The sequence below is a fragment of the Bos taurus genome, chromosome 2 (assembly GCF_002263795.3).
Source record: "Bos taurus isolate L1 Dominette 01449 registration number 42190680 breed Hereford chromosome 2, ARS-UCD2.0, whole genome shotgun sequence".
In the NCBI taxonomy this organism is placed as follows: domain Eukaryota; kingdom Metazoa; phylum Chordata; class Mammalia; order Artiodactyla; family Bovidae; genus Bos; species Bos taurus.
In genome coordinates, this window is record NC_037329.1 from 121344527 (window position 1) to 121360422 (window position 15896).

At 39.7% G+C, this 15896-nt stretch overlaps 1 non-coding gene and 1 pseudogene across 1 annotated transcript; both read right to left on the reverse strand.

The window, feature by feature from the left end:
* The window catches only part of LOC112442276 (alpha-taxilin-like), a 48666-nt pseudogene that overhangs the window by 16096 nt on the left and 16674 nt on the right, over window positions 1–15896 (reverse strand).
* Window positions 7469–7574, reverse strand: LOC112443606 (U6 spliceosomal RNA). The gene has a single exon (XR_003032010.1). It is a non-coding gene; the product is annotated as a U6 spliceosomal RNA (small nuclear RNA).

Sequence of the window (15896 nt, forward strand, 5' to 3'; positions counted from 1 at the left end):
GCAGGCACATGGAAGGCGGAGGCAGGCTCAAGATGGAAGGATATATATATATATATATATATATATATATATATAAAACTAGGACTGATTCAAGTTGTTGTACAGCAGAAAACAACACAACTTTGTAAAGCAATTATTCTCCGAGTAAAAGAAAAAGATATTCAGACATGGAAATGACCATCACAAAGGAAGTTGTGATCTCAGTTTCCTGATGTATAAAACAGGAGGCATGGCACACCATGCAGAGGAGCCGGATGGGGAGGCACTAGGGTTGGTCAGGAGGCAGAGGAAGTGAAGAAATATGTGGACAAGAGCTTTACTGCACTAGTTTGAATAACCTCAGTGGGCTTTGGGGCATCAGAGCTCTCTCTAATAATCTGGTACCTGTCCCTGAGTTGATTAGTGGTCCGGGAGGTGAGAGCCCAGCAGAGGTTGTTGGAAATATTGACTCTGCGTTGGTTGGTTTGCATGTGAAAGATTTGTTCACAGGTGAGTCATTTACTATCTCTAGGAATTGGCTATCCCTGGGAGGAGATCTCCAATCTCCTATCTCTTTCCTATCTCCTGCAGTCTCTCCAAAGTCAACAAGGGCCCGGATGTCAAACTATCAGAATAAAGAAAATAAAAAGACATACTTAATATCCCTTTGTAGCCACTCCTCAATAGGAAGCAACTGACTGGGCTCTAAGAGAACTGGGAGCAGCATGGAGGCTGCTGGGTAACCACCCCATTAGGAGTGGTGGTCTGCAAGGAAGAGAGAAGGAGGGTCAGTGAACCCAGTGGAATTTCAGCCCAGGCACTACCTAGTTTACCAAGATTTCAAGCCCATCACAGAGTGAAACCTAAGTAAACAGGATGAAGGCAGCAAAGTATACTGCTCATGAAAACCTCCTTGAAGGCAGGACCCACGATTTATTTTTTTATTCCCTTGGTTGAATAATCATTCAATAGGAAAAGCAGCTAAAATGGCCCTATGAAAGAGAAAAGAGAACTGTGGACTGGTACTTTACTTCTTAAAAAAACAAAACAAGACTTTATTTTGCTCAATTTCTATTCCCAAAGTTAAGTATACTGAATTTACATATTTTCATAATTGTCTTCAGTTTTTAGTAGAAACAGAATTAGCCATGGATTGGAGACCATCGCTTATGTCCCCAAAGGAAGAGCCCCTTCTGGCTCATGCTGGTGGAAGAAATTGAACCAGCCATGCTTTCTTTCCCTGGTTAAATTTTCAGGGGAGGCAAAAGGGTGTAATTGATGATGAAGGTGATGATGATGATGATGATTAACATTGATGACGACTTAACACATTTATAATGTGCCAGTCACTGTTGTAGGCACTTTTGAACCATTACTCCATTTAATCATAACATACATAGTTTGGCTATTATTGACTCCCAGTTTGTCAATGAGTTACCTAAGGCACAGAGGCTAGGCAGCCAACCTCCAAGATTAAGAGGTTAATCTTAGACTCTAACCTGAAGCATTCCATGCTCTTAATCACTCCACAGCACTGTCTCCTTCCTTCAGAGTGGTTTCTGCAAACAAAGATGATCTTATTCACACCATTACAGGCGAGAGCTGCGTAAATACAGAATCCCAGTGGGGTGATGTGTGTTGAGCCTTTGTGCTAGCCTGGGTGTGTAACCGGGATTGATCCTTGGAAGAGCTGTGGCATATGGAAAGTTTGTCTCTGGGGCATGGAAGGAAGAAAAATGGGCTAAGATCTGGTCTGTCATGGGTGAGTTGTGTGTCCTTGGGCACAGCTCTTGACATCTTGTTTTCAAAGGAAGCTGTTGGGTATGATGATCTTTAAGGGTCCCGTCTATGTCAACTGCCTCTGCCAGAAATCCTACCGGAGGCTAAATTATTGGAAAGGCAAGGAGAGTGTTGAGTAGGTTCTTGAACATCCAAACATGAGTAGATAATAGCTGTTTGGGTGCCCTGCATGTCTGCTCAGTTGCTCAGTCATGTCCGATTCTTTGTGACCACATGGGCTGTAGCCTACCAGGCTCCTCTGTCCATGGGATTTCCCTGGTAAGAATACTGGAGTGGATTGCCAGGGGAGCTTCCTGACCCAAGGATCAAACCTGCATCTCCTGCATCTCGTGGATTGGCAGGCATATTCTTTACACTGGGCCATCTGGGAAGCCCTATTTGGGTGCCCTGAGGAACCTAGCGCTTAGTTGCCTGCTGATTTATGTTGCACCATATGCCTGCAGCTGGCGAATGGATAATATCACTCACAGTTACTCATAGATGCTCAGAAAACCTGAAAAGAAGAAAGGAATAAGTATTTAGTGAGAAAAATATTACAGGAGACACTGGGGAGAGCAGGGTAAAGAGGGCAGACTTTTCATTGTTTTGGTCTCAGAATACGACAGTGGATATCGACTAAAGACAGTACTGCCGTCTTAGGAAGTGTTTGGAAATGGAGAAGGGCACTTCTGCTCTCACCCTGGCTGCAGTTGTTGGACTGAAAATGCTAACATCCTGAAACTCTTGGGACCTCCACCACACACACAAGGAAGAATTGTCCAGGCCAGAATGCTTGGAGCGTTCCCACTGAGGAAGAATAAAAGAAGTTCTCAGAGTGGGGAACATAAAAAACTTCTTTGTGCATTTTTCTGAACATTAATCAATAATCCATTAACTCAGGGAAGCTGAATGCTCTTCACACAGAATCCAGAACAAACTGACAGATTTAAGAACTCTGGAGAGGCTGCTTGGCCTCGGACAAGGCATTTCATTTCCTCGGTCCTCAGTTTCTCCATCCTTATAGCACTAACATTCTATAACTTCCTAATTCCTGTCATCAGAAAGGAGAAACACTTTGTAAAAATCAAGGCTTGGAAAGCCTTTGTTTTTCTCATTTTGTGTATGGTAGATACCATACTGCGATTAACCAAAATGCATAGGGCAAAGTTTAAATATGAAATATGCAGATGCATACTTTATTGACTGTACCAACTATAGTTAATAACACTGTGTTGTGCATTTGGAAGGTTCTAAGAGAGTAGATCTTGTAAGTTCTTATCACAGGAAAAACATTTTTGTAACTATGTATAGTGACAGATGTTAACTAGGCTTCTTGTGGTGATCATTTTGCAGTATATACAAATATGGAATCATGTTATACACTTGAAACCAGACAACTTTATGTCAATTATTTCTCAATTTTAAAAAAAGTATACAGAAGCAAATGATCCCAGAAGATTTTTGATAAAGTATGATTTTAACTATGTAGCATGTTCTCTGGAGATATATTTGAATTTTTCAGAACCAAACAACCAAAGTGCATACAAAACCATGGTAGGGCACCCTTCCTACTGGCTTTAAAAAAAAAGGATGTTAGGACATGAAACAAGCCTAATTCTATATTTCAAGCAAGGTGAATATAATTGGGCCGGAAGGCAGTGAGTCTGAGAAGTGTTGCCCAGAGAGGGCCTTGTTTATTAGAATGTAAAGTTGAAAATATGATTATTCTTCTTCCTTCTTCTTCTACTTTATGCCTGAATTATTCCCCAAATACTTATCAGTAGTTGTTTTTTTCTTAAAAGAGACACTCCTTCATTCTTTCAAGGAGACTATTGACTGCTTTTTTTTGTTTGTTTTGCTTTATGATTCTGAAATTAAGAGAAAAAGCATGTAACTCAACTGCTCATGCTGGAGACTTAAACTTCATGATGTTGGATTTCAGACTTGCTGGTTTTGTCTTATCCCTTTTGAAAGGCTCAGTTTTACTTGGCTTTATGCTCTCATTCTGGAAGAACTAAGAGCTTTACATTGCTGCCTGTGACTCGTGGCCTGTATTATACTCATTTGTTTCAGTAGAAGTGATGACCCAAAAAGGTTGGAATTTGACCCCAGAAAACAAGAAGGGAATGACAGAACTGTTTTGGTTTTTTTTAATTAATTAATTTTTATTGGAGTATAGTTGCTTTACACTGTTATGTTAGTTTCTACTATACAGCAAAATGAATCAGCCACACATACACATATATCCCCTCCATTTGGGGCTTCCTTCCCATTCAAGTCATCACAGTACATTGAATAGAGTTCCTTGTACCATACCTAGGTTCTTATTAGGCATCTATTTCATGTGTGTGTGTTAGTCACTCAGTCATATCGACTCTTTGTGACCCCACTGACTGTAGCCCACCAGGCTCCTCATCCATGGCATTCTCCAGGCAAGAATACTGGAGTGGGTTGCCATGCATTTCTCCAGGGGATCTTCCCAACCCAGGGATTGAACCAGGATCTCCTGCATGGCCCGCAGATTCTTTACCATTTGAGCTACCCAGGAAGCCCTATAGATACTATCATTTTACACATAGTATCAATAGTGTATATGTGTCAATCCCCATCTCCTAATTCTTCCCACCCCTACTTGACCTACTTGAGCCCAGCTTGAGCCACTAGGACTCAAAACTTGCAAAGAAGGCAAAGAGAGGGCAGTCTGTCTTCTCAGTGTCAGAATGAAACACTCTACCAGGACTACCAAGAATTATTGAATGATCTAGGCTGAAGAGTGGACCTTTGCTTGAGTTTCTGTTTACTATTGGCCAAAGGCCACTTTCAACCCACTCCAGTGTTCTTGCCTGGAGAATCCCAAGGACGGGGGAGCCTGGTGGGCTGCCGTCTATGGAGTCGCACAGAGTCGGACACGACTGAAGTGACTTAGCATAGCATAGCAAAGGCCACTTTGAAGTTACATCAGAACCTATAAACTTGTACCCAGTAGAGATATAAATGAATTCTGAAAGGTAGAAATAATAATCCTCAAGTTATGGTTCTATTGCTTGTAGGGCAAGCAATTTTGTGTCTAATCCAACCATCTTATGTCAACAGTCTTTCCTCAATGCTATGTAATTGCAATTCCTCTAATTCTCTTTGGAATCAGTTTTACTACCCTTCACTAATGAATTTAATAAATCTCCAACATGTGTTCATTCTATGTTTAAGAGTCATATTTTTGACTTATTGAAGAGTATACTTTGACAAGTCCAAAGAATTCTAGTATTTCTAGAATATAAAGATCATACTTTAAGGTATACAAGGCCTTCTTGGATTGTAATTTGCTTTTTTATTTATAGGTTTTATCTGTTTCCATATTAGCAGTTTTAAAGCACAAAGGTTCAAGAAGCACACTAATCTGTTGGTTACAGAGGAATATGATTCCCTCAGTGGGCAGAACAAACCTGAAGCCAAATGTCAGGTTGGTTTTCACCTTTTATTTACTCCTTCTCACCTTCCCACCTTGTCATAACTGACTGATAAAGCCCTTTAATCTGAATTTATTATTCCAGCTCTTTGTTTCAGATGGTAGGAAGTGTCTGATAGATTACAAAGTATGATTGATAGCAAGAGATTCTTCCAAGACCAATTGTTTTGAAATAGGTGATAGAGCTTTAACCTAGTGGATTTTGGACTGTAGTTCTTAGGCTTATCATGGACTTCTCTAAACTCTCCCTCTCCCTGCTACTTCTCCCCATAAACACCCTTCAGCCAGAACAACTCCATTTATATGCTGAGATTCAGGTAAGGTTTCATTTGAATGATCAATTTCTTAGGAGATGTATTTAATCCAAAGAAATGAAGTATTAATCATGGTGGAGGCAATCATGGTGTTGTGGAAAGAGTCCTGAAGCCAGGACACATGATAAGTCTTTGCTTTGCCCTTTACACCTGTGTAATCTTGTACAGATGATTTCACAGGGTCTTGAGGTCCATATTTATAAACCTACCTTGCAAGAGAATTGTGTGATAAGAGAGATCACATAAAGTGATGTGTGATTGTGAAGGGTTGCTATGAACAGCTTTTCAAGCATTGCCAACATGCAATAGAAATGTTTGGGGATCACAGGAGGAGCCCCTAGAACTCCTCAGCTCATGCTAATTATAATATTAATTATATGGCCACTTAGTCATATGGTTATTGATTTTAACTTTAGTGTATGAACACTTTCTTCTTCATTACCTTAAATTTTCTTTTGCACCCATCTGATTCTCCAGTTTCTAATTGAAATTTGGAAGTTTCGTGAAAACTCGACAGGAGCAGTTTTTATGAAATGTTTACTCCAGTGGAGCAGATTGTGCTGCTCATCCGAGTCAGTTCTCAAACAAATTTAACTCTCAGCCCTGTAGCCTTCATACAGAAAGACAGGGAAGGCAAAAATGGAGCTGTGATGAATGGTGCCAACTGGACAGCCTTGTGCTTTCTGACTCATTTCAGAACCATTATCATGTCAATAGAAGCATCCCCTTTATCCCCATATTTTTTTATAAGGGAATGCTATTAGTAGAGCAAGGTCCAGAGAGAAGAAGCCCATTAACACTGCGATCAGGCTTAAAGACAAAAAAAGCAGAAATGGACATCCAGAGATGCCTTGGTCACTGGATAAAAGGGAAAAAGTACCATTGGAAAGATGGAAAGGAAAAGTCTATGTACCTAAAGTAGGACTGATATCACACAGTAATAAATAGCTGTTACTTGCTAAACATTACTGTGTTCCTGACACTGTGCTTATAAATAAATTATCTTGTTTGATCCTCACAATTGCCCTATTAGTCAGGGTAGGCTAACTGCCACAACAAATAATCTCCAAATCTCAGTGACTTAATAAGGTAAAGACAAATTGATTACTCTTGTCCCCATCCTCTCCAGGACCTTGGAGTCCTTTTTTTTTTTTTTTTTTTTCTCATTAACCTTTTATTTTTAACTTAGTTTTACAGTAAAGAGACAGAAAAGAAGCAAATCATTAAACAGATACCATAGCTGTCAATCTTAAATTTTAAATGAGGCTCTTGTTAAACAAAGCAGTAACACTACATCCTATAATTGCGTGTTTACTTGTATATACGAGAACTGTGTGCAAAGTGCTTTTCAAACTATAAAATAAGACTTTGAAATAGAATGCAGATGATTATCCCTAGGATTTAGTTATCTCCAACTGCTTGTAATGAATCACAACTGCTTACATTCTTACTCTGCATCTTATTTACTTATATACTAAGATACGACAAAAGGAGAAGGGGGCAGCAGAGGATGAGATGGTTAGATAGCATCGCTGACTCAATGGACCTGAATTTGAACAAACTCCAAGAGATAGGGAAGGACAAAGAAGCCTGGTGTGCTGCAGTCCATGGAGTCACGAAAAGTCGGACACAACCTAGCAACTGAACAACAATGACATACTAAGAGAAAAACCACTGTTTTCTGAAACCAGATTGATAGCTAATTTTTTAAAATAATTCCCAATCCACAGGTCTAAATTTTATTTTTACATATAATTCAGTTACAGGCTTCATTTTTTCCCCTAAATAAATAGTGGACAGCTTTTAAAAAGCAAATCTTAGCAGATCTCTTTAGACAGACACATTTCAATCAAGATGGGGTGTTTAAAAATCAGTTTATATATGAGAAAAAAAGGAAAGAACAGTCTTCAAGAAAGCAAATTGTGTTCTTTAAAATATGGAATGTTTCCCGGATTTGCATACCACCGTTGTACAGGGCCATGCTAATCTTCTCTGTATCATTCCAGTGTTAGTATATGTGCTGCCGAAGTGAGCACGTGGAGTTCTGTATCCTCCAGCAGGTGAAGAGAGAGGGAGAGAGTACACAGGGGAGGAGCCCATGGGAAGGTTCTTACAGTCAAGGCCTGGATGTAGAAGGTATCACTTCTGCCCGCATTCCATCAACCGGAACTCAGTCAGATGGCCCTACCCAACTGCAAGGGAGGCTGGGAAATGTCCACTAGGCATCCAACCAAGAAGGAAAGGAAACAAGCCTTAGTGAACACTAGCCTCTTCTGTAACAATTCATTGCTCCCATTTTACAGATGAACTGAGTTTTTGACAAGTGAAGTAACTTGCCTAATAGCACATAGCAAGTGAGTGGTAGAACCTGGATAAGTTCTTGGTATGATACATTCTTGGTAGATCCCAAGAACATGACTGCTGCTCTGCAAGACCACAGAAGTGGTGGTGATAAATTCTGATTTCTTGCCCCAAGTCTAAAATGTGGTACAAATGGCATCTTTCCAGGGTATCTTTATATCCCAAAGAAAGAATGGCTGCTTTTAAAAATGTTGACCCCTCTGTATTTCCCTATGTTCATCAATTTTAGACCCACCCAAAATGGCCTTGCCTTTCTATGACATCCCAGCTCCCTACTCCTGAATAAATTCCATGGAAATTTCTTAGTTGAATGAAGTTTGCTTCATGAAATGTCCAGCTGAATGATGGTTGCTTGAGGCCAAGATTACCCAGTACCTCACTGAGGAGAAGGCTCAGGCTGGTGCTGTGCTAATGGGCAGCAATGTGAGGGGTAGATGCCTGGGCAGCCCCCTCACTGGGGAATCATCATGTATGTTGGACTCACAGATTTCAGGGCTGGCTGCTGGATTGGTGTCCACCATGAGGAGCCACTAGAGGAAAATGATTACAGAATGGGAAATAATACTTTGAATGGCAGGCTAAGTATGGCATCTTTGTCAAGCCATTCATTGTGACAGAAGGAGACTTCCCTGTGGAGGACTATGGGTTGGATAAGATGTGACGCCCAAGGAAGGACACACCCCTGCCCCAGGTTCTGACCATCCATCAGCCCCTCCCTGTGTGTACCCATAACCCTCTTCCCTGACCCCATTTCTATTTTATTCACCTTTCCCTTGCCATTGTTTTTTGAGACCTGTGCATTCAACATGCCAGAAACCTGGGGTCAAAACCCTAGTCTGTCTTTAGTGATACTATTTGTTTTCCTAGTTTGTCCATCTCCACTTCCTCCTCCCCATCCTTGGGGTTCTGTTCAAGTGTTATCTCCTTGAACTCAAACTTGGAGATTTTAGGCTCTTCAGAGAAAATAGACTCAGGAAAGGGTTCTGGAAAAAGTATAAAGCGGATGCTGGTCCTGCTCATCCAATCACCAGGTACTGTGGACATGCCTTAGGGACAAGGTTGCTCTGTGTGTATGAGTGTGTGTAAACTGAAAGCTCTGTACCACACGCATGCTGTAACACCAGAAACACAGGTCTGTTTGATGCAGAGGGGTGGGCATGGACCCAGAGAAAGGCACCATCTCTCAACGCTCCCTAAGCATCTCTTAGGGATATCAGTAATTGTCTGTTTTGCTGTTGTAGCAATATCCAAAATGAACAGATGCTCGCTCTAGACAACTGACCTTTACTCCTTTACATTAATGTGAAGCAGTGCAGACAGCAGAGCCCCTTGGTACACTGACCCGACTTTCTGGTTTCTTCTTCCGTCAGGCAACATTAACTAATTAACAGTTAATAGATTAAGTACTTTGGACTCTGTTCTCCTGGAGCTCTTGTTCTTATTCCGGTCTCAGAATCTCTCCTTTGTGGGTATCTAGCTTTGTTAGAGGGAATTCAAAAGCAGTTTAACATTTCCCCCTGAACAGAACAGCACAAATCACTGCAGTTTAACATTTCCCCCTAAACAGAACAGCAGAAATCAGTATAGAAAGAAGGAAATTGCTACTTTGAAACCTACAAATGGAAGGATAGCTGTCTTTGTTTCACATCTATTTTCCACATGTGAGAAGCAGTCAGCTTCACTGATTATGTACTGCTGAGGATGACCTTTCCATTTTTCTGTCTCGGAAACCTGTAATTTAATGTGAAGCATCTATTGGTGGGCTGATAGTACAAAGACTTCTCAGGATAATGTGCTTGATTTTCCCCCTTGAAATCAATTCATGTTTATTAAGTGTCTTTTATGGAAGTAGCATGGAACAAGGTGCTTCACATGCATTATCTCATTTAGTCTCATGTAAGCCTTTCAGTTGCCTCTGATGTAGCATCATTAGCCAGCGTTTTCAGACAAGATAAAAGGGAACAAGGAAATGTTCGCTCAGGGCTCTGAAAGTGCTAAATCACTTCCAGGGGATGAATACACTTACTGTCTAGTTTCTATTTGATGGATTTCAATAAAGTTTTTTAATATTAATACCTATGTCACATTTGCATAATCCTTTCAACTTTTCAAAGCACTGTCGCCTCGTTCACATGTCATTTGATGCGCATGCTCTCCTGTGCTGATGATGGTAGAGAACTATTAGATGGCATCTTTTTTTTTTTTAGCCTAAATCTCTGCAGAGCAGCTTGCTTTGGTTGCCATAGCTAAGGTTCAGAATGAAACCAATAGAAATCTTGCTTTCAGAAATCGAATCCACATTTTCATTTACAGGGTCTCCCTGGGAGGGTGTGATCGGTACAGCAATGCACATTGGTCCTCGCCTACCAGAGCCGATTGCCCTGGTTACATATGCCGCCTAGATTTTAGAAATTTAAGTGTCTTTACTACCCTGTCCTTGTTGGGATCTTCCTTCCAGTTTGCCCCAGTTAATGACAGCCAAAAAGAAGAAAGAAAGAAAAATAAGAAGGAAAAAAAGAGGTTTGTGTGCTTGTGCAATGAGGTGCATTTATTCTAAAAAAATCCAGAATGCAGCCTAAATGAAGTAGGGAGGGGGTGCCAGCAGATGAAGCATAAGGCAGGTGCTTACTTTATTGCTGCATCTGGTGCCAAGTATTTGGCATAATTTTTCCCCTCATTTCTAATTATTGGCACTGGTGCTTACTTTACTTTTTAGCTGAACCATCTGAGAAGAGTCTAGGAATTGCTCTGCCTCTCTTACTTATACAGGCAGTTTTCTGACAAATATTGTAAGTGAACACAATCCTGAGGTGTTTTTGTTTGTTTTGTTTTTGCCTCAAAATAACTCATGGATTATGGAAAGAGAGATTGGGCAAGTTAACATGTTATTTGATTCTGCCCAAATTGCCATGGGTTTAATTTTTAATTTGTTTCCCAAGACTTGACTCAACCTTTCAGACTCACCTGTGATTTAGATTTCAGAATTGTAGGTCTGAGCCCACAGCTTCCTCAGGTGTTTTCTTTTAAAAAGTAGGTTGTTAAATACGCCAGTTGAGGTGGCACATCCCTTTTACTATTGGACTTTTCTTCGTTAGGTGATGAAGGGAAATATTGCAAAAATATTAGATGCAAGTTATTTGATGCCCTGTCATTCTGCAAATGTTTATGAAAGGGCCTCCCTGGAGACTGAGTGGGAAAGAATCCACTTGCCAATGCAAGAGACATGGGTTTGATCCCTGGTCTGGGAAGATCCCACATGCAACTATGACTGTGCTCCACAACTACTGAGCCTGTGCCCTAGAGCCCTGAACCACAACTGCTGAGCCCACACGCTACAAGTACGAAGCCTGCATGCTCTAGAGCCCGTGTTCTGCAGTAAATGAAGCCACCTCAATGAGAAGCCCATGCACCGAAACCAGAGTCGCCCCTGCTCGCCACAACTTGAGAAAAGCTCTCGCAACCACAAAGACCAAGCACAACCAAACCAAATAATAAATTAGAAAAAATGTTTATGAAGAGTGAACACTGTGTCAGAACCTCACAAAGAACAAACAATTGTTGCCCCAAACAATGCCAAGAACCACGAGGCGTGCAAAGACAAGGTCTTTTCCTTTCGGCAGTTTTGGTCCCTAAGAAAAGTGAGACAAGAACAAGGAGCAACACAATGCAGCTTGGAGGGGAGGAACAGCAATACGATTAAGAAAAGCACGTGGATCTATTACTTCTGATGGCAGATATAGCATAAAGGAAAAGGTCTTCATTCCCATGCCTTAAGGTAATTTATTTTATTTTTATTTTATTTTTAAACTTTACATAATTGTATTAGTTTTGCCAAATATCAAAATGAATCCATCACAGGTATACATGTGCTCCCCATCCTGAACCCTCCTCCCTCCTCCCTCCCCATACCATCCCTCTGGCTCGTCCCAGTGCACTAGCCTCAAGCATCCAGTATCGTGCATTGAACCTGGACTGGCATCTCGTTTCATACATGATATTTTACATGTTTCAATGCCATTGTCCCAAATCTTCCCACCCTCTCCCTCTCCCACAGAGTCCATAAGACTGTTCCATACATCAGCGTCACTTTTGCTGTCTCGTACACAGGGTTATTGTTATCATCTTTCTAAATTCCATATATATGCGTTAGTATACTGTACTGGTGTTTTTCCTTCTGGCTTGCTTCACTCTGTATAATAGGCTCCAGTTTCATCCACCTCATTAGAACTGATTCAAATGTATTCTTTTTAATGGCTGAGTAATACTCCATTGTGTATATGTACCATAGCTTTCTTATCCATTCATCTGCTGATGGACATCTAGGTTGCTTCCATGTCCTGGCTATTATAAACAGTGCTGCGATGAACACTGGGGTACACGTGTCTCTTTCCCTTCTGGTTTCCTCAGTGTGTATGCCCAGCAGTGGGATTGCTGGATCCTAAGGCAGTTCTATTTCCAGTTTTTTAAGGAATCTCCACACTGTTCTCCATAGTGGCTGTACTAGTTTGCATTCCCACCAACAGTGTAAGAGGGTTCCCTTTCCTCCACACCCTCTCCAACATTTATTATTTGTAGACTTTTGGATCACAGCCATTCTGACTGGTGTGAAATGGTACCTCATAGTGGTCTTGATTTGCATTTCTCTGATAATGAGTGATGTTGAGCATCTTTTCATGTGTTTGTTAGCCATCTGTATGTCTTCTTTGGAGAAATGTCTATTTAGTTCTTTGGCCCATTTTTTGATTGGGTCATTTATTTTTCTGGAGTTGAGCTGGAGGAGTTGCTTGTATATTTTTGAGATTAGTTGTTTGTCCGTTGCTTCATTTGCTATTATTTTCTCCCATTCTGAAGGCTGTCTTTTCACCTTGCTAATAGTTTCTTTGATGTGCAGAAGCTTTTAAGGTTAATTAGGTCCCATTTGTTTATTTTTGCTTTTATTTCCAATATTCTGGAAGGTGGGTCATAGAGGATCCTGCTGTGATGTATGTCAGAGAGTGTTTTGCCTATGTTCTCCTCTAGGAGTTTTATAGTTTCTGGTCTTACATTTAGGTCTTTAATCCATTTTGAGTTTATTTTTGTGTATGGTGTTAGAAAGTGTTCTAGTTTCATTCTTTTACAAGTGGTTGACCAGTTTTCCCAGCACCACTTGTTAAAGAGATTGTCTTTAATCCATTGTATATTCTTGCCTCCTTTGTCAAAGATAAGGTGTCCATACGTGCGTGGATTTATCTCTGGGCTTTCTATTTTGTTCCATTGATCTATATTTCTGTCTTTGTGCCAGTACCATACTGTCTTGATAACTGTGGCTTTGTAGTAGAGCCTGAAGTCAGGTAGGTTGATTCCTCCAGTTCCATTCTTCTTTCTCAAGATCGCTTTGGCTATTCGAGGTTTTTTGTATTTCCATACAAATTGTGAAATTATTTGTTCTAGCTCTGTGAAGAATACTGTTGGTAGCTTGATAGGGATTGCATTGAATCTATAGATTGCTTTGGGTAGTATACTCATTTTCACTATATTGATTCTTCCAATCCATGAACATGGTATATTTCTCCATCTATTAGTGTCCTCTTTGATTTCTTTCACCAGTGTTTTATAGTTTTCTATATATAGGTCTTTAGTTTCTTTAGGTAGATATATTCCTAAGTATTTTATTCTTTCCGTTGCAATGGTGAATGGAATTGTTTCCTTAATTTCTCTTTCTGTTTTCTCATTATTAGTGTATAGGAATGCAAGGGATTTCTGTATGTTGATTTTATATCCTGCAACTTTACTATAGTCATTGATTAGTCCTAGTAATTTTCTGGTGGAGTCTTTAGGGTTTTCTATGTAGAGGATCATGTCATCTGCAAATAGTGAGAGTTTTACTTCTTCTTTTCCAATTTGGATTCCTTTTATTTCTTTTTCTGCTCTGACTGCTGTGGCCAAAACTTCCAAAACTATGTTGAATAGTAATTCAACTTGGGCACCCTTGTCTTGTTCCTGACTTTAGAGGAAATGCTTTCAATTTTTCACCATTGAGGATAATGTTTGCTGTGGGTTTGTCATATATAGCTTTTATTATGTTGAGGTATGTTCCTTCTATTCCTGCTTTCTGGAGAGTTTTTATCATAAATGGGTGTTGAATTTTGTCAAAGGCTTTCTCTGCATCTATTGAGATAATCATATGGTTTTTATTTTTCAATTTGTTAATGGGGTGTATTACATTGATTGATTTGCAGATATTGAAGAATCCTTGCATCCCTGGGATAAAGCCCACTTGGTCATGGTGTATGATCTTTTTAATGTGTTGTTGGATTCTGATTGCTAGAATTTTGTTAAGAATTTTTGCATCTATGTTCATCAGTGATATTGGCCTGTAGTTTTCTTTTTTTGTGGGATCTTTGTCAGGTTTTGGTATTAGGGTGATGGTGGCCTCATAGAATGAGTTTGGAAGTTTACCTTCCTCTGCAATTTTCTGGAAGAGTTTGAGTAGGATAGGTGTTAGCTCTTCTCTAAATTTTGGTAGAATTCAGCTGTGAAGCCATCTGGACTTGGGCTTTTGTTTGCTAGAAGATTTTTGATTACAGTTTCAATTTCTGTGCTTGTGATGGGTCTGTTAAGATTTTCTATTTCTTCCTGGTCGAGTTTTGGAAAGTTGTACTTTTCTAAGAATTTGTCCATTTCTTCCACGTTGTCCATTTTATTGGCATATAATTGTTGATAGTAGTCTCTTATGATCCTTTGTATTTCTGTGTTGTCTGTTGTGATCTCTCCATTTTCATTTCTAATTTTATTGATTTGATTTTTCTCCCTTTGTTTCTTGATGAGTCTGGCTAATGGTTTGTCAATTTTATTTATCCTTTCAAAGAACCAGCTTTTGGTTTTGTTGATTTTTGCTATGGTCTCTGTTGTTTCTTTTGCATTTATTTCTGCTCTAATTTTTAAGATTTCTTTCCTTCTACTAACCCTGGGGTTCTTCATTTCTTCCTTTTCTAGTTGCTTTAGGTGTAGAGTTAGGTTATTTATTTGACTTTTTTCTTGTTTCTTGAGGTGTGCCTGTATTGCTATGAACTTTCCCCTTAGGACTGCTTTTACCGTGTCCCACAGGTTTGGGTTGTTGTGTTTTCATTTTCATTCGTTTCTATGCAAATTTTGATTTCTTTTTTGATTTCTTCTGTGATTTGTTGGTTATTCAGCAGCGTGTTGTTCAGCCTCCATATGTTGGAATTTTTAATAGTTTTTCTCCTGTAATTGAGATCTAATCTTACTGCATTGTGGTCAGAAAAGATGCTTGGAATGATTTCTATTTTTTTGAATTTACCAAGGCTAGCTTTATGGCCCAGGATGTGATCTGTCCTGGAGAAGGTTCCATGTGCGCTTGAGAAAAAGGTGAAATTCATTGTTTTGGGATGAAATGTCCTATAGATATCAATTAGGTCTAACTGGTCTATTGTATCATTTAAAGTTTGTGTTTCCTTGTTAATTTTCTGTTTAGTTGGTCTATCCATAGGTGTGAGTGGGGTATTAAAGTCTCCCACTATTATTGTGTTATTGTTAATTTCTCCTTTCATACTTGTTAGCATTTGTCTTACATATTGTGGTGCTCCCGTGTTGGGTGCATATATATTTATAATTGTTATATCTTCTTCTTGGATTGATCCTTTGATCATTATGTAGTGACCATCTTTGTCTCTCTTCACAGCCTTTGTTTTAAAGTCTATTTTATCTGATATGAGTATTGCTACTCCTGCTTTCTTTTGGTCCCTATTTGCATGGAAAATCTTTTTCCAGCCCTTCACTTTCAGTCTGTATGTGTCCCCTGTTTTGAGGTGGGTCTCTTGTAGACAACATATGTAGGGGTCTTGTTTTTGTATCCATTCAGCCAGTCTTTGTCTTTTGGTTGGGGCATTCAACCCATTTACGTTTAAGGTAATTACTGATAAGTATGATCCCATTGCCATTTACTTTATTGTTTGGGGTTCGAACTTATACACCGTTTTTGTGTTTCCTGTCTAGAA